The sequence below is a fragment of the Lathyrus oleraceus genome, chromosome 3 (genome assembly GCF_024323335.1).
Source record: "Lathyrus oleraceus cultivar Zhongwan6 chromosome 3, CAAS_Psat_ZW6_1.0, whole genome shotgun sequence".
Classification (NCBI taxonomy): Eukaryota; Viridiplantae; Streptophyta; class Magnoliopsida; order Fabales; family Fabaceae; genus Lathyrus; species Lathyrus oleraceus.
The window spans coordinates 533,534,154-533,557,897 of NC_066581.1; the positions used below are offsets into that span (position 1 = coordinate 533,534,154).

The 23,744-nt window shown below is 35.4% G+C and overlaps 2 long non-coding RNA genes across 3 annotated transcripts; one reads left to right on the top strand and one right to left on the bottom strand.

Moving 5' to 3' along the window:
* Positions 1-2,345: 2,345 nt before the first annotated feature.
* LOC127128746 (uncharacterized) lies at positions 2,346-13,037 on the bottom strand. 2 transcript variants are annotated; one of them, XR_007806013.1, is made up of 10 exons: positions 12,393-13,037; positions 11,728-11,805; positions 11,311-11,462; positions 10,426-10,780; positions 9,346-9,895; positions 7,667-8,027; positions 7,044-7,100; positions 6,743-6,849; positions 6,599-6,667; positions 2,346-3,236 (listed from the first exon to the last, which is right to left on the bottom strand). It is a non-coding gene; the product is annotated as an uncharacterized LOC127128746 (long non-coding RNA). The 2 variants fall into 2 exon arrangements; XR_007806012.1 differs by lacking the exons at positions 2,346-3,236; positions 6,599-6,667; positions 6,743-6,849; positions 7,044-7,100 and having other exon boundaries at positions 7,454-8,027; positions 12,393-13,009.
* A 2,644-nt stretch (positions 13,038-15,681) lies between these two features.
* LOC127128747 (uncharacterized) lies at positions 15,682-16,960 on the top strand. Its single transcript, XR_007806014.1, has 2 exons — positions 15,682-16,311; positions 16,425-16,960. It is a non-coding gene; the product is annotated as an uncharacterized LOC127128747 (long non-coding RNA).
* Positions 16,961-23,744: the final 6,784 nt, after the last annotated feature.

Here is a 23,744-nt window from a genome sequence, read left to right on the forward strand (position 1 = left end):
CGTCCCTGCATCACTTTCTAAATCTCATGGAACCGATCACAGCAAACCAAACTTCCTACCATTTCCTTTCTGTTTCATCATACTCATGAACATAGTATGACACGGCAAAGGTGTGGTACCTGCAAAAACTCCGACGGTCAAGTTATGAATTCAAAATAATATTGTAAATAAAAGAACATGGTATCTTATATATTCACCCGCAGATCATGACAAGTTTACAATTGCATATTCAAATATTGAGAGATTATCCATAAAACCATAACAAGGGTATATTAAGTCAACCGTGCAATTTTTCTTATAGATTGCAGAAGGAGATGGATAATTTTAAATGAACTGTAGCAATGTTGTATCGAGTAAAGCTGAGACAATGACAAATCCCTGAAACGCACTAATTAATAAATTAACATATACAATACGGACATGGGACACGACAGTGACACGTCAACACCAGTAATAATTTATAAAATTTAATCAATTGAATGTGGATGTGTCAGTGTCAGGAACCAACACGTGCCTGACATTGGACACACCTTTGATCGAAGGTGTAGATACTACAAATCAATTAACAAATTTATGTGATATAATCTAAAGAAATGCATGAAACTCTATATGAAAAATAACTGGGATGCAGACCGAATTATACTTCCAAATCAAAGGTTCCCTGCATCACTTTCTATTCTCATGGAACCGGTCACCAATTACTATAAATTCAGGAAAAATAAACTGAACAAGTAGACTAAGGCCGCCAAATTTAATATGGAAGAAATATTTAATTTAAACAAAGAATAAGTTCATTTAATCATTGCATAGTTCAAAAAAGACCTGAATAATATCTGAAAAAATGTTCAAGTCATGACAAGGCTCCACGATTTTATAGAACTTGTACATTAATAAATGAAATCAACGAATGAACCTGAATAATTTGTTGAGCACAAATAAATCAAACCAAATTAAAAGAGGCAAACAGAAGAACATTACCTCTAAGGACCTCAAGACTGACATGGTCATAGCAAAGGTGTGGTACCTACAAAGCATCGGACGATCTAGTTAGTTGTGGATTCAAAATAATCTTTAGCTAGTGATGTTGGTTTGATCACACACTCTTGGGGTTGAGAACCTTCCTAAGTTTGAACACGACCTCCAAAAATGTACCAATTGTATGCCCTGCAGCATCAACACCTTCATTTGTAACCTCAACGGCTGGCTCTCCCTATCAAATATAACCCAAAATATATGACCAAAAGAAACAGTGAAATCAAAACACAATACAACCCTTATAATATTATAAAAAAGAAAGTGCGAGAAGCTGCTCAATATTTGTTATGGATTTGTGCAGTATTTACTACTTGTAACAAAACAATCACGTTGCATTTATTGTAAAAACCAAATGAAAAGAAGCAATAGAAGAACATTACCTGTAATGACCTCAAGACTCATTTTGATCTATTCATGACAAGAGCGTACATACTTTCCTACAAAGATTCGGACGAACAAGTTAGTTATAATTTTGGGAAATAAAAAGAGTAACATTTTAGAGTAAACAAAAAGACGAAATTATAACAACACATGATGTTATAAGCATAAAAGAGTGACACTGACCTTTATGGGAAGTCTTTGAAGTTCAAGATTTCTGGAGCTCAGAAGCAAGTTCAACTTGTCTGCCTCAAGCCTGACTTTGCAGCCACCTTGAACTTGTGGGGGAGTATTAGTGTATATTCTAGAGTGCCATGTCATCATAACTAACGTGTAGTTAGTTAGTGTGTGTGGTGTAGGTTAAGTCCAGTAGTGGCACAGGTTATGATACCTATATATATCCTATTCACTGTAACAGAATAAAAATATATAACAAACAGAATCAATACATAACAGAATTCAGATCCACTTTCTCTCTCTCTCTCTCTTTTCTCTCCTTCCTTTCTTTCACTCTAATACAAATCAATCCACATTACCCCACCCTACCTAGGCCTTCTTTTCGTTTTCATCAAGTCCTTTTCATTCAGGTGCAATCACATTAAGCCCGTTATCCGTACATACTCATAGTAAAGTGACCGGTTAGTGATTATGATCTTAAGCATGGGGCTCTGGTACATAAGTTGGTGTAACCCCTTTATTTAACCCAATTTGCAGTTGTGGGGGATTGGATCGTAATCCATCCTACCAAGTTCAGCACCAGATACCTCTGAACCAACCAACAATAGGCATATTCTTATATATATATATATATATATATATATATATATATATATATATATATATATATATATATATATATATTTTTTTTTTTTTCTGCATGTTTCGCATATGTCTTTATTTTACTGGGTTAAATGACCGTGTGAGAGTCACCTAACCCGAATTTTCATATGACTTGAGAACAAAGCAGGAAATTTTTTTGTGATCATTCACTTATTTTCATCGGTCCCTTACGTAGAGCATGCTTAAGCCGGAGCTGACTGCAAGGATAAACTACTTAAGGACTTATTTGGAACAAAAATTGGGGCCAGCATATGGGGTATCGGGATAGACTCTTATAATCATGAACCCTACGGTGTTAAGACAATACATGTTTTTAAAAAAGGTTTTCCTAAATCTTTTAAATCTCGTCATAAACCTGTCTTATAGCCTGAATATTCAAGATGCACTGTTTTCTTTGCTCACAAATTTTTTTTGGTAAGATTAAAGAAATGGAAGAAATACGGATACACTACACAGATGACTCGTCAAACACATGTTATTTTATTGAAAGGAAAAGCAAACAACTAAAAACGCACAAAACATACTAAAAATAAAGAAAAACAATAAAAAACGATAAAAATCTCCTCTCGCGCTTAAACCGAACATTGTCCCCAATGTTTCGATATGAGATAGGGTAGGAGTAACCTGGAAGAGAGAGAAAGAGAACCATGGGCGATCACCGTACCGTCACCGTCACGAGCATTTACTTTAACAAATATTGTAGACTCGAAGACACGAGGAGGAATTGGGTGAAGGGGGAATAAGGAAACAACAAAATTAAATGAGGGATATTGTTGTTAAGGACAGACGAGGGCATGAGGTTTATAGGGTAACATGCCATATTAGCATAATATCCCCCATAACCAGAATGGAACATTACCATAGAGAAGTAAGGTCCAAGCGGTTACTACAAGATGCATATTTTTACGTCTGGCTACCCCATTTTGTGAAGGTGTATGAGGGCAAGATGTTGTATCGAATAAAACTGAGACGATGACAAATCCCTGCAACCACAATTGAAGGAAAACCACTTCAGCAAATTTGTACAAATCAGAACATATGCAGGATGACTTTTTATCTAAAGTCCCAATAAAAAGATTTTGATAGTCATAGTTGGAAATTACTAGGATCTGAAATGAATTATAAACAATATGACCAAAAGAAACAGTGAAATCAAAACACAATACAACCCTTATCATTATAATATAAAAAAGAAAGTGCGAGAAGCTGCTCAATATTTGTTATGGATTTGTGCAGTATTTACTACTTGTAACAAAACAATCACGTTGCATTTATTGTAAAAACCAAATGAAAAGAAGCAATAGAAGAACATTACCTGTAATGACCTCAAGACTCATTTTAATCTATTCATGACAAGAGCGTACATACTTTCCTACAAAGATTCGGACGAACAAGTTAGTTATAATTTTGGGAAATAAAAAGAGTAACATTTTTGAGTAAACAAAAAGACGAAATTATAACAACACATGATGTTATAAGCATAAAAGAGTGACACTGACCTTTATGGGAAGTCTTTGAAGTTCAAGATTTCTGGAGCTCAGAAGCAAGCTCAACTTGTCTGCCTCAAGCCTGACTTTGCAGCCACCTTGAACTTGTGGGGGAGTATTAGTGTATATTCTAGAGTGCCATGTCATCATAACTAACGTGTAGTTAGTTAGTGTGTGTGGTGTAGGTTAAGTCCAGTAGTGGCACAGGTTATGATACCTATATATATCCTATTCACTGTAACAGAATAAAAATATATAACAAACAGAATCAATACATAACAGAATTCAGATCCACTTTCTCTCTCTCTCTCTCTCTTTTCTCTCCTTCCTTTCTTTCACTCTAATACAAATCAATCCACATTACCCCACCCTACCTAGGCCTTCTTTTCGTTTTCATCAAGTCCTTTTCATTCAGGTGCAATCACATTAAGCCCGTTATCCGTACATACTCATAGTAAAGTGACCGGTTAGTGATTATGATCTTAAGCATGGGGCTCTGGTACATAAGTTGGTGTAACCCCTTTATTTAACCCAATTTGCAGTTGTGGGGGATTGGATCGTAATCCACCCTACCAAGTTCAGCACCAGATACCTCTGAACCAACCAACAATAGGCATATTCTTATATATATATATATATATATATATATATATATATATATATATATATATATATATATATATATATATATATATATATATATATTTTTTTTTTTTTTTTTTTTTTTCTTCTGCATGTTTCGCATATGTCTTTATTTTACTGGGTTAAATGACCGTGTGAGAGTCACCTAGCCCGAATTTTCATATGACTTAAGAGCAAAGCAGGAATTATTTTTCTAAGCATGGGACTCTGGTACATAAGTTGGTGTAACCCATTTATTTAACCCAATTTGCAGTTGTGGGGGATTGGATCGTAATCCACCCTACCAAGTTCAGCACCAGATACCTCTGAACCAACCAACAATAGGCATATTCTTATATATATATATATATATATATATATATATATATATATATATATATATATATATATATATATATATATATATATATATATATTTTCTTCTGCATGTTTCGCATATGTCTTTATTTTACTGGGTTAAATGACCGTGTGAGAGTCACCTAACCCGAATTTTCATATGACTTGAGAACAAAGCAGGAAATTTTTTTGTGATCATTCACTTATTTTCATCGGTCCCTTACGTAGAGCATGCTTAAGCCGGAGCTGACTGCAAGGATAAACTACTTAAGGACTTATTTGGAACAAAAATTGGGGCCAGCATATGGGGTATCGGGATAGACTCTTATAATCATGAACCCTACGGTGTTAAGACAATACATGTTTTTAAAAAAGGTTTTCCTAAATCTTTTAAATCTCGTCATAAACCTGTCTTATAGCCTGAATATTCAAGATGCACTGTTTTCTTTGCTCACAAATTTTTTTTGGTAAGATTAAAGAAATGGAAGAAATACGGATACACTACACAGATGACTCGTCAAACACATGTTATTTTATTGAAAGGAAAAGCAAACAACTAAAAACGCACAAAACATACTAAAAATAAAGAAAAACAATAAAAAACGATAAAAATCTCCTCCCGCGCTTAAACCGAACATTGTCCCCAATGTTTCGATATGAGATAGGGTAGGACTAACCTGGAAGAGAGAGAAAGAGAACCATGGGCGATCGCCGTACCGTCACCGTCACGAGCATTTACTTTAACAAATATTGTAGACTCGAAGACACGAGGAGGAATTGGGTGAAGGGGGAATAAGGAAACAACAAAATTAAATGAGGGATATTGTTGTTAAGGACAGACGAGAGCATAAGGTTTATAGGGTAACATGCCATATTAGCATAATATCCCCCAGAACCAGAATGGAACATTACCATAGAGAAGTAAGGTCCAAACGGTTTCTACAAGATGCATATTTTTATGTCCGGCTACCCCATTTTGTTAAGGTGTATAAGGGCAAGATGTTGTATCGAATAAAACTGAGACGATGACAAATCCCTGCAACCACAATTGAAGGAAAACCACCTCAGCAAATTTGTACAAATCAGAACATATGCAGGATGACTTTTTATCTAAAGTCCCAATAAAAAGATTTTGATAGTCATGGTTGAAAATTACTAAGATCTGAAATGAATTATAAACAATATACAAATTTTCATGTTGATGTACATAAATATCTATTAAAGACATATTTACCACATATGGATAACAATGACCAGAACAAGGCACTGGAAATTTCATATTATGGATTTCAAACTTTTTTATACAATACGAGCATGGGACACGAGAATGACACGTCAACACCAGTATTAATTTTAAAAAATAAATAATTTGAATGTGGTAAGTCAGTGTCAGAAACAGAAACCAACACGTGTCTGACATTGGACACACCTTTGATCGGAGGTGTAGGTTATATAGATTAATTAACAAATTTATGTGATTTAATCTAATGTAATGCATGATACTCTTTATGAAAAATAGTTGGGGTGCAGACCGAATTATGCTTCCAAATCAAAGGTTCCCTTCGTCACTTTCTATATCTCATGGAAAAGGTCACAAATTACTATAAATTCAGAAAAAATAAACTGAACAAGTGAAGTAAGGCAGTCAGATTTAATATGGAAGAAATATTGATTTTAGACAAAGAACAAGTTCATTTAATCATTGCATAGTTCAAAAAAAACCTGAATAATATCTGAAAAAATATTCAAGTCAAGAAAAGGCTTCACGTTTTTATAAAACTTGTACATATTAATAAACGAAATCAACGAATGAACCTGAATAATCTGTTGAGCACAAACAAATGAAACCAAATTAAAAGAGGCAAACATAAGAACATTACCTCTAAGGGCCTCAAGTCTGACATGATCACAGCAAAAGAAACCAGCATCATTAGCTAAAGGTGTGATACCTACAAAGTATCGGACGATCAAGTTAGTTATGGATTCAAAATAATCTTTAGCTAGTGATGTTGGTTTGATCATACTCTCGGGGTTGAGAACCTTCCTAAGTTGGAAATGACCTCCAAAGATGTACCAATTGTATGTCCTGCAGCATCAACACCTTCATTTGTAACCTCAATTGCTGCTCTCCCTATCAAATATGACCCAAAAAAACAGTTAAATCAAAACACAATACAACCCTTACCCGAATAATATAAAAATGAAAGTGTCAGAAACAGCCCAATATTTATTATAGATTTGTGCAGTATTTACTATTTGTAACAAAACAATCACTTAGCATACATTCTAAAAATCAAATGAACAGAGGCCATAGAAGAACATTACCTTAAATGACAACAAGACTCATTTTGATCTATTCATGACAAGAGCGTACATACCTTCCTACAAAGACTCGGACGAACAAGTTAGTTATCACTTCAAAATAATTTTGGGAAATAAAAATAGTAACATTTTAGAGTAAAGAAAAAGACGGAGTTATAAAAATGCATGATGTTATAAGCATAAAAGAGTGGCATTGACCTTTATGGGAAGTCTTTTGAAAGAGGAAAAAGAACAAGATACAGTTAGAATGTCCTACTGAACCAAACATCCTATTTCTAATTACCTTTGGAAGATACCAACAACTTAAAGTAACTTACTTTCTATGAATGTATTATCTATATTATGAGAACCAAATCAAAAACGGAAATCACAATTTCAAACAAAATTCAAAGTTTACACTTTACTTGTAAAAATTACAAAAGGGCAATAATTGTCTTATATATTACTGTCAAATAAACTTGTTTGAATAATATGTTGGGTCCATATACATGAAATTCTGGTTTTCAAAAACTGAGTTTGTTTTTCTACATGCAACCTCAAGAGCCAGTACCAAACCAAAGCTAAGTTGAAAGCTCTTAAATTTTATATACCCAGTCCCCTCCCCGCCTTTTATTTTCTCTACACACCTTCTCCCATTTCTTTCGCAAGATCTCGTGAGCTTAATAGGCATTATGAAGAACAACTCAAATTTCCAATGTTTTGCTTCAACTTTCATTAAGGACACCAGAATTTATATTTGAGGCATGACTCCCCACTTCAAACACAGTCTGACACTCAAAGTTTTCAGCCTCTGCCCATTTCCAATGTTTCAGAAGGCCCCCCATGTCAATGAATCTCATTCACTCAGCACGGTTGAAGACCGGACTATTAAGCATGGCCAGCAGCTCAAATCAAAGGTAAACTTCCTACCATGTTTTTAAGATGTTGCATTTCCTTTCTGTTTCATCATACTCATGAGCATAGCATGACACACCAAAGATGCGGTACCTGCAAAAACTCCGACAATCAAGTTAGTTATGAATTCAAAATAATTTTAGTAAATAAAAGAACATACTAATCACAGGCAGATCATAACAACTTCACAATTGCACAATCAAATAATAATAATTGAGAAAGATTGTCCATAAAACCATAACAAGGATATATTAAGTCAACCGTGCAATTTTTCTTATAGACGACACAAGAAGAAGATGGCTAATTTTAAATGAACTGTAGCTATGCTGTAGCTTCATTGAAGAAAAACCACTAAAGCAAATTTGTACAAATCAGAAAATATGATTTGGAAGTCATACAAAACGGAATCATATTCAGTAACTGCAAAAAATTTATTTCCTACAATAAACGTTACGTTTTCAACACCGCCATCATGGCTAGTAACTAAACCAACAAGAATTCCATCAAGGGCATTGGAGATTACTGGATCTGAAATGAGTTAAAAACAATTTGCAACTTTTCAAGTTGATGTGCATCAATATCTATTAAAGACACGGTTACTACATATGGATAATAATAACCCGGACAAGGCACTTAAAATCTCTATATAATACAATTAACATACAGAATACGGACGTAGGACACGTCGACACCAGTAATAATTTGAAAAAAATGAATAAATTGAATGTAGATTTGGGTCGGTGTTGGACACCGGACATGCCGTTGATAAGAGGTGTGGAGGATGCTTCAGAGCAATTAACAAATTGAATACACTTTCAAAATCTACCTACTAGTAATATATAGAAGGCGGTTGAAAAGGTTAACCACACTATAAACTATTACATGTGATCTATACATGGTATAATGATATCAAAATCTACCACCACACTATAAACTATTAGTATAGCAAACATAAAATACAGAGAATTAATTAAATTATGACACAGCATGATGAATCAGCTATCTACTAGTAATACATGGAAGGCGGTTGAAAAGGTTAACCTTAAGTACAAGATTTTCCTAAACAAAGAGCATATTATTTAACAGCAATCATTCTATAACAAATAGAGATAACAGGCTTAGTATAGTGGTGCGGTGTCACAGTGAAGTGAGAAAATCATCAAACCTTCTTGTAGGACTAGCCACTCTCCTCAAGAAAAATCTAATACAGTTTGGGGTTGGGACTCCACAAGTACGTTTCAAAATGAAAACACAATACCACCCACACCACTATAAAAAAAGTAAGTGCCAGAAACAGCTCATTGTATTTGGAAAGTAGCATTTGTGCAGTATTTAGTATTTATAACAAAACAATCACCTTGCATATATTGTAAAAAACAAATGGAAAGAGAAAACACAAGAACATTATTACCTGTAATGACTTTAAGACTGATTTTGATATATTCATGATGTGAGCATACCAAGGTTGTGCTACCTGCCTGCAAAGACTCTGACAATCAAGTAAAACTAACAACCAGAACCAATTCCAATTGGATTGTGCAATAGACCTGATGACAAAAAAACCCATATTGGTCAGTGCAGTTAATATAAGTGCAACTAATGTACTACTGCAAAACTAAGCTACTCTATAGAACCGGGTACATCGATGAGATGGTGAATAAAACCTAGTGTCTATACATAATACAATAAGATGCAAGGCATATCCGTAAAACTCGTGTAGAGCCTTCTCACTCTCAGGGATTGTAAAGTGACAACTTACTTAGGCCCTAAAACTCTAATTCACCTGTAGCAAGTAAAAGCTCCCATACATCAACATGCATGAAAAAGCAGATACACATTGCTTCTACACTCAAAACCTAAAACTCTTCTGTACAAATCCAGTCAGCACTCCATGAGTATTCTTTCATAGTTAGCCACAAATATTTGCAAACCTCCAATTTCCGAAACATGCACTAACAGCCCTGCAAAAATAGTCCATAATAAGCACACAACCAAACCTCCAACACAAGCGGTTAGCGAACAAGATAACAACATATTAACATAGCAGTTTTAACTGCAGTAGAGTTCTTATTAGTGGGATAATTTAGGGCAGCAAGGTCATCAAGAGAACAAGACATAACAAACTAAAACTGTTTACAGCAAGAAGATCATTCATTCTGCAGTAAGATCAATTCAGAAACTGCAGCAATCCAATGTCAATCAGGACTTCACACCTCATGTTCGACAAACTACTGCACAACACCCTACATAATATAAGTCTCCTACACTACTTCACTCTTCAATTAACGGAATGATCACACAATTAACAACTTTCTTAATCACTAACATTCAGATTCAAAATAGAAAAATCAAATTGAACCTAAATTAACCACTCATTCTAACTAACTAACAGATTTGCGTTCATTTGCTAACAAATTAATTTGCAGTGAATTTCATATTGCATTTGAGCTGAATTTCTAACAAACTTTGAAACCTATAAATTCAACATTACCTGCAATCCTTAGAGTGATTCATTCTGCATTTTTTTTCACTCTTAAAACTCTCTGGTTTTTTTTTCTCAGTTTCCTTATCACTCTTCATTCATACAAACGACTTCAAAACCTTCATTCTTCATTGAATCATATAATTGACAAGTCTTCTTTAAGCAGTCATCAATCATTACACACTTCAACAGTGAAGCATCATTGCACATCAATCCTCCTTCATCAGTGAAACACCATTACCCTCCTCTTGGATTCAGTACAGACTCTTCTGTACAAATCCAGTCAGCACTCCATGAGTATTCTTTCATAGTTAGCCCACAAATCTTTGCAAACCTCCAATTTCCGAAACATGAACTAACAGCCCTGCAAAAATAGTCCATAATAAGCACACAACCAAACCTCCAACACAAGCGGTTAGCGAACAAGATAGCAACATATTAACATAGCAGTTTTAACTGCAGGAGAGTGCTTATTAGTGGGATAATTTAGGGCAGCAAGGTCATCAAGAGAACAAGACATAACAAACTAAAACTGTTTACAGCAAGAAGATCATTCATTCTGCAGTAAGATCAATTCAGAAACTGCAGCAATCCAATGTCAATCAGGACTTCACACCTCATGTTCGACAAACTACTGCACAACACCCTACATAATATAAGTCTCCTACACTACTTCACTCTTCAATTAACGGAATGATCACACAGTTAACAACTCTCTTAATCACTAACATTCAGATTCAAAATAGAAAAATCAAATTGAACCTAAATTAACCACTCATTCTAACTAACTAACAGATTTGCGTTCATTTGCTAACAAATTAATTTGCAGTGAATTTCATATTGCATTTGAGCTGAATTTCTAACAAACTTTGAAACCTATAAATTCAACATTACCTGCAATCCTTAGAGTGATTCATTCTGCATTTTTTTCCACTCTTAAAACTCTCTGGTTTTTTTCACTCTTAAAACCCATCGGCTGATCCACCAGAATTCCCTGTCACTCTGGGAGAAGCAAAAGCAGAAGTCTTCCGCTGACCTCTTAAGCACTGCATAAGGGAAGTAAACAAAGTCACAGAGAAGAAGACACGGGCAGATTATTTGATTATATCAGTAGTGAAAGATGTTTATCAGCTTAAACAAAATCAAAATGTGTAAGTAATCACTGCTTGTTCGTTAGCCTTTTAAATTTTTCTGCATGATGGAACATTCTTGATATAGAGTATACACCATATCAGTGAACAACTATACTACTAATCTTCACATGTATAAGCATCAATTTTGTTCACCTGAGGATGATTTATTTTGATTTACCTTCCGTGTTTGTTCATCTTTAGCCCAATTTCTTGCCACAAATAAAAAATCAGCAAACCACATTGAGCAACCTAGAACCTGCATAGATAAGTTAAGATCAAATTTTCATCTCACAACCTATTTACCAAAAAGTTTGTCTTTTAAGTGCTTATGTATAAAAAGTTACATAAAGGTATTAGGTTTCATTCTTCGTAATGGCAACAGTGCTACTAAGACTGTGCTGTCACACATTGTTTTTGTACTAATAAAGTTTAACCTGGAATTTTAAGAAGTCTCAATATGCATTGTAGCATTATTAGCAACACGCCACATGACATAACAAATGTCATATGGACAAACCTGCTATAAAGTTCCTGGACAGAAATGATGAAATTGAACATAATAGTTACTAAATATTTAAAATTTTAATCCAAGAGTAAAGTTTTGTAAAAGATGTATTCAATAAAAACTTGTTGAGCAACGCAACACAACCTATGTGTAAAATATTATAAGTGGATTTTTTTTTTAAATTGTAAAGTGAAAAAGGAAAAAGGTTAGGAGGTTAGGAAGTCATAGTTAACCACACATACTAAATGTCATTCTAAGTTTGATCCTACTCATCATGACACAAGAATAGTAACAGATGGATGGATTCAAAATAACATTGGGGAAATAAAACAACATACCTAACAGAATCAATTGAAATGAATAAAAAGTTGTTAGTTACTATCTAAATGACATCAAGAATGCGATTTTCCTCTTTCTTTCAGCATACATGGCTTCTTGAGTGTTGTTGATGAGACGAAACAGTTCTAATCGCATCTCACCAAGCTATATAATTTCATCCATTAACCGTAAGCGTCTTTTCTGCAGTGGCGAGGAAGTATGATGAGGTGACGATAGTGTGATCATGTAAAAACTCTATCTTTCGTTTCTTATTAGGTTTTGGTGCCGCTGGGGTTGACGTAAATGAAATCCGAGAACATGGTGATGAATGTGGTGACTCCATCAGAAGAGAACACAGTTGTTGTTGTTATTATTGTCGTTTGTTTAGAATAGAACACAGAAAAATTGAGAAAAAGAATATTAGAGAGAAATGAGAGGTCGAAACAAAGTTGTTGTTATTGTCGTTTGTTTAGAATAGAACACAGAAAAATTGAGAAAAAAAATATTAGAGAGAAATGAGAGGTCGAAACAAAGTTGTTGTTATTGTCGTTTGTTTAGAATAGAACACAGAAAAATTGAGAAGACAGAAAGATTGAGAAGACAGAAAGATTGAGAAACAAGATTATTAGAAAGGATTGAAACAACGATGACTGTTTGTTGTATTTGTAATGTTTGGTAGCTACTCAATCATTCACAACGTTGACTGTTTGTTGTATTTGTAATGTTTGGTAGCTTCTCAATCATTCACAACGTTGACTGTTTGTTGTATTTCTAAGGCTTAATTTTGAATCTCATTTTTTTTATAAATTAGAATTGAATTAAAAATTACCCATTTATATTCCCGGATGTTCAAATACAATTTATACAATTTGCTGTCAAATCTTTTTTATAAGAACTTATCTATAATAATATTAATTTATTGATAACATAATTAATGTAATTATCATACATCTATTTTTATTTTTATTTTAATTATTTTTAATATCATCTTTTTTATAAATTAAAATTGGATTATTGAAGTATACTTGCTTGTTCGAGGCTCGTCTTTCTGTCAATTTTTTTTAATAACTTTATTTTCAAGTCCATTATTTTACATGATTAAAAAGGGTTGAGGTGACAGATCTGATGGTCACACGTGCGCGTTCCACCATGCTCTTTGGTCAATGCAATGTACGCGTGGTAATCAGAATGAATGCTCAAGATTAAAACATTTGAACATGATCAGATGGCTTGGGACTTGCCAATGCACCACCGGAGCCCTAGCTCTGGTCATCTTCTCTGGTGATCACCATCGGACTGGTCCAACCTCAACTTCATAAAAAATGAAAAAATAAGGACACTATTTCAAAGAGAAAATGCTCAGTAGCTCGAATCTGGCATTAATTTTCTCCAATTCCAAGTATATAAAAGATATAGAGATTTAAATTTTGAGGATCATGAACTGAGTTGCTTCAATTTGACCTCAAAGCCACTCAATCTTGTTGCCTACATTGGTAGGACTTCAGCCAACCAAAAACCAATCAATTTAATTGAGAAATGAGGGAAAATCGAAGAAGAGAAGTTTATGAAATTTCACCTTCGAGTAGCTTCAATTCAGCTTGATCTTGATCTGGATTTGCTGGATTCTTTCTCCTCTTGCTTGATGTAATCAAATGAGATGGAAAAGGCAATGAATTCTTGGAGTTTGAACTTCAAAACAGAAAGTGAAATTCAAACTCGATTTTCAAATAAATCCTCAATAAATTCTATGGTGTGAGGGTATGAGTTCTCTTGGTAAAGCTTGGGCAAGGTGTTCATGATATTTCTGAGGCCATGAGCTTGTTTAAATAGGCAAGGGAATTGATTTCAGCACCACTTGAAATTTTGCCAAAATTGGAAACCAAATTGCATGGATGCATGAGAAATGGTTTCAGCCTAAATAATGATGCAATCCATCTCCAATTCGTGCACAAAGTGTACTGAGGTCATGTTGCTACGCGAAAAATATAGAGTCGCCATCGGTTTTTATTTACTCCAAAGGAAAGGGAAAATATCGAGAAAACCCCAAAGTATGGTCATCGCAACCACGAACAGGTTCGGAAGTCGGTTATACAAGGGGAAGGTATTAGCACCCCTCACATCCATGGTACTCCATGGGAACCATCTAGGATGTTTGCGCTTATGTGTGTATTATTTATCGAATGTTTGCTTGTCAAAGGTTTGCGGAGTGGAGGTAGATTTTAAATTAGTGTGCTCGCCAAGGAATTGATCCTCGTGCCTACGTATGCCCACTTGTTGAAGTGAGAAATCAGAGCGTTCGTAGTTTGTGGTTTTGAAATTGTTTGGTTTGTTTTGTTGATTTTATTACCTTGAAGAAGGGTTTTCGATGGGCTCAAACAAAAGGTGTGAATGCGTTGAGTTGTTTTTATGTTTTGAAGAAAGTGTTATTGATTTTGGATTGCACTAAAGACTATGGATAAAGGTGAATGCCTCAAACGGTCAAGCCGAACGTCTTGTGTTCGAAGCATTCAGAATGAGTGTAGGAAAGCTCCAGTCTCATCCCTTCTTTATCACTTAAGGCTCGTGACGTACGATCCTAATCGCCATTTATTGTATTTTTGAATTTGATTTGGAAAAGACCGCTTGACGTTGGATCAAGGGTTTGTTTATTGAATTTGATTTGAAAAATGGACCACTTGACGTTGGATCAAGGGTTTGATTATTGGTTGCGAAATGGTGCCTACGGAGTATCTAACCAAGCAATAAAAGAAAGCGAGTAAATGCGTACATGAGAAAGGGGAGGGGGGTACATGTAAAGTACAAGGGATGTGCGAAAGTAAAATCATTCAAATGAAAGCTAATTCTAAAATCTAAACTCTATCTAAACATGCATTAGAACCAAGGTTAACCACATGAGAAATAATAGCTAGGTTAATTGGAAAATGAGAATATTCTGTAAATTCTAAAATTAAGGGAGCATGCAAGATTGAATTATTTCTAAGCCTAGGGGTAGAATCGTCATTTTATCATTATGGACTAATATTGAATTAAATTTCTATTCTAAGTAAGTTCTTTTTAAAACAAGTCAAATCCTAAACTCATTTTAATATTTCTAAACAAAACTCCTAAGAGATTATTTAACTCTAATCCTAAAATTATTTACTCCTAATATCCCTAGTTATTTCTAAATATCTATTAGACTATTCTAAAATTAATTCTAAATCAACATATTATCCTATCTCTAAAATTAATCCAAAATTAATATTTCTAATTCTAATTAACTAATTCTAAAATCCATTTCTAATAACATTTCTAATTACTTCTAAAAGTTTTTTCTAAAATCTTAATCTAACTTAAAAAGATTATAATGCTTCTAATTAAAACTAATTAACTCAATGAAACTGGACATTATATGGACTGGGGGGTGGTATCGGTACTGAGGGAGGTGTAAGGTAAAACAGAGATTGCCTTGGGATTTAGATCCAAGAATGAGCCCACTAACATCACAACATGAAACTGGCTTGCTGAAACAGAGTCCAAAACAATTCAGTAGCAACGAAGGTCCAGAAAGATACCTCTAATGACACGCTCGGAAGAGTTCTCAACGAATCGGCGCGACTCCTCCGTTGTCTTCTTCGCGTTCTTCACGGTTCTCTCATCCTCTTGTGCTATGCTTATATGATCTGCTTCCTCTACGCGATTGTTGGATTTAGACCACTGCGAAACGGCGTGAGCGATGCAAGATCACGCGAGCTTCCGTCACCGGCGGCAGCGATCCATTCCAACAACCAATCTGCGCTCCTCAACCAACCTGAAACAAAGATAATCGGCCAAATCGGAGCAACCGCGAGCGGTAAAAGCAAGATCGGAGGTTTCGTCGGCGGCTTCACTTTGAAATTCCGGTAACCTCCTCGAATTGGAACTGCAAGATCCGACACGGTGGCTTTCCGACGATAACCGGTATCAAACTCTTTCTTCTTTCCTTCTGCAACTATCTTGATTCCTCTTTTCTTCGCGTTGTTGCTCGTTCTTGCTTCTTCTCCTTTTTTGAATTATACGGTTGTGATGTGAAGGTGGCGTTTGTTGTGAATTGGAAATGGAGGTTTGATGAAGGTGATTGTGAATTGAAAAAACGGTTACGGTTACGGTGGTTGAAGGTTTGGCTATGGAGTTTGGTGAAGGTGATTGTGAATTGAAAAAACGGTTACGGTTACGGTGGTTGAAGGTTTGGCTATGGAGTTTGGTGAAGGAATTGAAGAGAGGAAGAAGAAGAAGAAGAATTTGAGAGAGGGAAGGAGAATTTATAGAGTTGTGAGAGGGATTAGAAGTTTGTTAGGAAGTTAGTTTTTCTGTTATGGAGAGCCTCCAAGATTCTGCAGTGAGTTTTCCTTTTATACACGTTCGACCTGTTATATCCCGTTCCCATTTTTTGAAGTTGGTTAACCGTTAGCATTGTTAGCGGGGAATTGATATTTTTTATGCAGAGTTTTGATTATTAGTTATGCAGAATTTTGTTTAATGCAGAATTTTGATTTAATGCAGAATTTTAATTGTATTTGATGCAGAATTTTTGTTAATGCAGAATTTTGATTTAATGCAGAATGGTTTTGATAATGGTGAGTTGGATTAATATGGATTTTATTGGATAAATATGGATATGTGGTAAAAGTGGTTAATTGGATTTTTGGATCAAATAGTCCACTAATGAAATTAAAAGAAAATGCTACTAACTAAAATGCAAATGTCAAAATTAATTTGTAAATAAAATGATGCTCTAAAATTAATCGGCTGACGAAAAACGATGAAATGGTTATGAAATCAAATTAATTCTCAAAAGTCGATTTGAATCTCAAGGATCATGAATTAAATCAAATTTGAACCTTTAAAATCCATTCAAAACTTTTAGAATTAATTTGAAATCGATGGAATGATCATGGGTCACAAGATTAAGGATTTAAAGATAGGTGGTTGATTTTGGTCAACTGGTTGACCAAAAAGTCAACACAGGCAAAAATGCATATTTTCCCATGGACAAACGAATATGGACCACAACATCCAGAACCAATGACCTATGTCAATACCATGAACCAGTTCAGGTGATCATAGACCAAACAACAGTTCATACACAAGATCTTTGACTATTAAAGTCATGAATTAAGGTTTCAATCGATATGATGTGCAATGCCATAAACTTCAATCCAACTCCGATTTTATCAACCACAAACCCTGAATCAATGACGCCTGACATATTGTGCAAACATGAGTGGGATGATGAGAAAAGAATGTACAAGTTAATTATTTTTGTGTTCGAACGGATGAACCCGTTGCCTACGTACCTTCCATCAAAGGTAAGGATCAAAACGCCGTAGTTCGGCTAAAAACTTCCAAAAGTTAGTGGATTCAATTTTAAACACAAGCCCTAAGGTTTTACGTTACCCATGGGAGAAAACTCAACCTTATATAACAACTAGTCCACCATGTGAGAAAAGCTTCCACTTGCCAGGGAGGGGTTAACCCTATAATAGGCAAGGAAGACTTACAATTCATCTACTAAGGACAAATAGGAGAGATTAATATCAACCAACTAGGGTAAATCAAACCTATAGCTAATGTATGAAAACTTAACAAACATGGACAAAGCCACAAAATCATTTGAATGGGTGAAGTTAATTGATTTGGATTATTTACAAAATATGGTCAAAGTATGATTAAAGTCAATTCAAAATGAGTATTTACAAAGATGAAGTTTTGAAAATCATGGACTTAAGGTCCAAGTTTCTAATTTGGAAAGCGGTGAGAATGTTTGCTCAACACTTATTTCAAGTTTTAAAAGTATGTGTGAAAAGGTAGGACACAATGGGATGAATGGATAATGTAATGTAAAACTTCTTAGAAGGGTCCACCTCTTGAAATCATATAGAAGATGATTCAAGTGGGTCCTTAGGAATAGGCTACAAATGAGCAATGAACATGGTAACAGATGAAAGTCAATAAAAGCGGATACTGGATGCCACTCAATGGTCTTATACCTGTCTCCTAAAACAAGTAAGGATATCAGAAGCCACTCTATGGACTTACACTAATCTCCATCAGAATAAAACAAAAAAGACAAAACAGGGAAGTCAACTGCCAATCTATCTGGACTTATGTTAACCTCCACAGTATGATCCTAGGACTACAAATGCCACATCACAGGGACTTACAATGAATCCTCACATCCAACAACAATGCTCAAACAAAGAGCAAAGAAGATATGAGTGACCAATGAGGTCTTACACTCTATCTCTTCCATATCATGGGAACAAAAGCCAATCTACATGGACTTACAATTGTCCTCAATGGGGAAACAACAATGTGTCATAAAGACAAATGGAGTGATCATGCACTAATGGCAAACAAAGATGATGAATGCACAATGGCAAACTCAAGTAATCATGTATAAATGAATCAAGTAATCAATCACATAAATTCAAGTAGCACACACTATAACCATTCAATTAGGCTCAAACAAAAGGGTGAGGCATTAAAGCCAACTGGAATAGGGTTAAGGTTGCTCTTAACCTTGCCATTGAGGGGCTAAGGTGAAGCAGATGAAAGGATATGAGGGGTGTGCCTCATCACTCTTATCTCTGGTCAGAGAGAGTATTGAATATCAGAAGGTGTGGGAGTTCAGAAAGATGGAACTCTCTCCACATTTATTGACTCGATTGATCTTGGGTTTGGATCTCAATGCTACAACCATGTAATGGGAGCAAGGAGAAGACTCACAGAATAGTGGGAGATACGCTACATATCTCTTATATCCACCAATTGCCTCAAATGAGGACTTTTCCTGCTTGGGACAAACATAAACAATCACAAACATCGCCTCTTAAGGAGGACTTCAGACAGTTGCCTGGCTAAATAACAAGCCAGGTCTTCCAGACTACATGAAGAAGAAGGTGCTATACCTCAATGCAAATGCTATACAAGCAAAGCAATGCAAGTTCTTAAGAGAACTGTGCAACTAAGGGTACCTGAAATCAATCAAATATAATCAGCATCCCAGCATAAACAAAACAACAACATAATGATCAATCAACAATGTACAGTCAAACAATAATGTGCATAGCACCAAGCTCAAGTGGCCCAAGCACCCTACAACACAAACCAATTAGTTCACAATAGTCAAAAGAAACAACTCAATCATGAATCAACCTCCTTAAGGCATTAGCTTTTTAACCTGAAAAGTCAAAGTCAAGCTCAAACATAAATAACAAGACCACTAGGACAAGCCTAGGGTCCAAAGGAGGGAAAAAACTTAAAACAGCAAGTGTATCATGATCAAAGTCAAGATAATTCAATTAATAAGAAGGACCAATTGGTCTCACATCCAAACTATGCACTAATTTTATTTCATGCACAAATTAAGGCAAAGTAAGCAATGTTGAATCACATATGGACAACCAGAATGATTTCAATCTAAAAAATATCAAAACAGCACAGTAAATTCCACAAAAATTATATCCTAAACATAGGGCATTCAATGAGCTACACATCAATTTTCATGCCATTTGGACTAGTGGAGCTATGGGAATTAAATCAACATGTTAAGACATGCAAAAACACAATCTAAACTAGGTCCCAACATGTGTATCAACCTCAATCAATGGTAAAACAGTGAAATCAAATTAGAAATGAGTGGGACCAAAGCCAAATTAAAGCTATACATGTTAGGAAGCACTCCATCAATTTTCACATTCATAGGATTAGGGATGAGCATTTAATGACACATGTGAAGTTTGTTACACAAGAAACAACCCAAAAATGCTAAACAGCAATCAAAAATCCAAATCAATTAGAAAATGGATCAATTAAATCCACAAAAATTCATGTTGAAGGTTAACATATCAAAGGTATCTCATGCAAAAAATCAGAGCCATAGGCCTAATGGAAGCATGGTAAATTAATTCATGAAGTCAGCATAGCATAGTGTGACACAAATTGTCACACTCAAAAAGAATAATTCATATCTACCAATCCAGAGGTCCAAAAATCACAAATGATATACCAAAATCTCCAGAAATGTGTCAAGAATCATCATATGAAATTTCATTAATTTTGGATAAAGCATGAGTATTTGGTGATTAAAATGGCAAAACATATGAATATTGCACACATGTCAAAAATCAATATACCATTCAAAATTCTACCAGGCACAACTTACACTACTATGCCTAAAAAATTCTAGAGGAAATTCTGAATCCAACAAAAAAATTCCCACCTAATTTGGATTAAGAATGAGTTAATTAGGATTTTTTGAAGATTGGTTAAATATTGAAATAATTATCTAAGTTTAAATGAAATTAAATTAATTCAGCATGGCAAACTTGTAATTACTTGCGCCATAGCCAAAACGACGCAGTTTCATTAAACTGCATGTCAGCACGCTATTGGTCCATTCCGGAGGGAAACAAGATTCAAATGCGCGGCCAGGGAACTGAAGATCAAAACACGAATTTTCCAGAAAACTCCAAGAACATCAACGTGTTCTTCATGTTCATACCGGTAAACAGCAAATCATCACAAAAATCATCATGCCATATATGGATCGAATCCTCATTCCACCTAGATCATGGATCTAACAATGATTTGACCTAAATCTAATCATGCTTCACGGATCGAGCCAAGAAAGTTTCACAGTCAAACATTCAAATCCACATAACTTCATCAATACCTAACGAAAATTCATGATCTAAATTGCAGTGTAATCTATGTTCCACGATCTACCTAAACCACATGTTGATTTCAAGAATCGAAGGATTCGAAATCTCACCTTATGAATGTGCAGTTCGTGTTCTTGAGCTTTTCGAGCCTCCAATTGTCAAAACAGATGTCCTATGGTGTTGTGGAAGATGAATGCAAGTAGAAGTTTAGCTCGACACAGCTTGATGATGTAGAAACTTCAAGATGCCATGGATGAACAAGGTGATGACAGTTGCGGTTTAGCCAAGTTCTTCAAGATTTCTCCTGCAACAGTTCCTCGATAACACCTACAAATGATGATTAACACAAGAGAAACCAAAAAGAATCATGAAATTCGAAAGAAAAAGTGAGAAAAAGTTTGAAGAATTTGGAGAATTTTTGGTTTGGATCTGAGAAAATGATTCCTCTCTAGAATTCTGTTACAATTAAGACTTTATAGTACCTGTTAATCATACTTGCTAAACATGATTAGGCGAAATGGATTGGATTAGTGAAATGAAGCTTTTATGCCAAAATGCCAAAATCACCCTCTAAACATGATTAACCAATTGGTAAATGGAAATGATTAAAATGGAGGTGTTTTGACAAAATGGGATTTTCACCCTTTGCATGAAAATGGTGCATGAAGTAATATGGACGTGAACAGTGCTGTATGAGAGCTCAAAATAGAGTTATGTATTGATACAAAAGCTCCTGCATCGATGCGTAGCACATTTTTAACAGTACGGATCGATACATAACTCATACGTATCAATACATAGCATTTTTTAACAGTATGCATCGACACATAACTTGTTTGTATCAATACATAGCATTTTTTAACAGTATGCATCGACACATAACTCGTATGCATCGATACATAGCCCTTTTTGCCTTGCATGCATCGATGCGAAATTCGTATGTATCGATACATGGAAAATTTTGCCCTGCACGCTCGGTGGTAATTTGATCATATCTCCTCAACCGTTCATCCGATTCTCACGATCTTGGACTTTTTGGAAATGGGAGAGAAAGATCTACAACTTTCATGTTCAACAAAATTCCATTTGAAGAATTTTTGATGATGGAAAGTTGAGTTGAAGTCGCTCCAAAAACTTGCCATTTTTTGGAAACTTGAAACCATAGGTCATTTTTCCCTTTGGAAACTTTTGGTATGACCTCAAATCCTTCAATGTGAGTATTTGAAATGTCAAATGAGACTTGTTTGAACATGAATGGAGTATTTTTAATCACTTCCCACCTCCAAATCCACAATTGACTTTGCAGTTGACTTTTCTAGGGTTTTGGATGACTGGGCCATGTTCTGATGAATTCCAAGCCTCTTTCAATTGAGATCTTGATTCCAAATGATATCACAAGTTATATGAACTCTTTATGAATGATCATGATGTCCAAATTCTTCAAGAATGGCCACCATCTATTGCTCAATGGCTGATTTTGACTGATTGACTGATGATTGTTTCAGCTGTAAGTAACATGGTTAGATGACAATATTTTTGTACTTTTGGTTAGTAAACATATGAAAAGCAATGATATACAATGCAATACATGCTTGGTGATCAAGAACCACACTCAGAAGGTACCCACCCACTAGGAGCCAAGCAAAGGTGCACAATGATCCTTGAGGCAATGATATGATATGATATGAGCCATGAGGGATCTTAGGGAAAAAATTGGGGTCTTACAGATGCCCCTATTTAAGGTCATTCTACCCGGAGAAGTGAAGTTTAGAAATCTTCATATCGACGCGGTAGAATGGGCTTAAATAATAGTAATGAGACAAATTTTGGTCCCTAAGAGACCTCATGATGCAAATGTATGCATGCAAAAGACATAAACTCTGTGGGGATATAGTTCACACAGAAGAGAAGACGATCCATCGGAGTAATACACTCACCAGGAACAGAGACTCTAATAAGACTCTTATGGGACTCTATTAGGGGATAGTAAAAAGAATGCGTGAGCAGGACACGACTTTGATTAGGGATACAAAACTGACACAGCGTGACCAAGACACAACTGGGAGTGGGGAAATGACATCGGACTGGAGAGCTTGCTGGGGAAGCAAAGGACTCACACCGGGGAATAAAGAATTCCAGAGGAAAATAAATCCATCGGAATGACATAAGCTGACTCAACTATCCAGAAAGGATACTTCGGATAAAAATCCGGACTCGGACCAGGACAAGATTCACATAGAACCTCCCTGCCGGGAAATGCATATATTGGGGGAAACGCCCATATAGCAAAAGGGTAAAAATCACCAAAGGAACTTCGCAGGGGACTGTCTAACAAAGAGACTCTCCTGGGAAAAGCAACAGGAATGAGGTGTCACCGGTATAAGGGTAACAAACTCAGGAAGAATGAATATCTAAGACCGGTATAAGGGTGAGAGATATCAATCAACCAACATCTGAGAAAGACCAACAAAGGGTACAAAACTCAGGAAAATCTGACTCCACAGGGGACCAAAGTCATAATAGGGAGTAGAAAGGAAGGAACACCAGGGATACCGAAGTATATAATAGGTGACCGACCAAAACGTGAATTGGTATATATGCCAAGACACTCATCATCCGAAAGGAGGGCTTGAAGAAGCAAAATCGACTCACAGGATGGACATTCGAATCCACGACGTGAAAACGAAT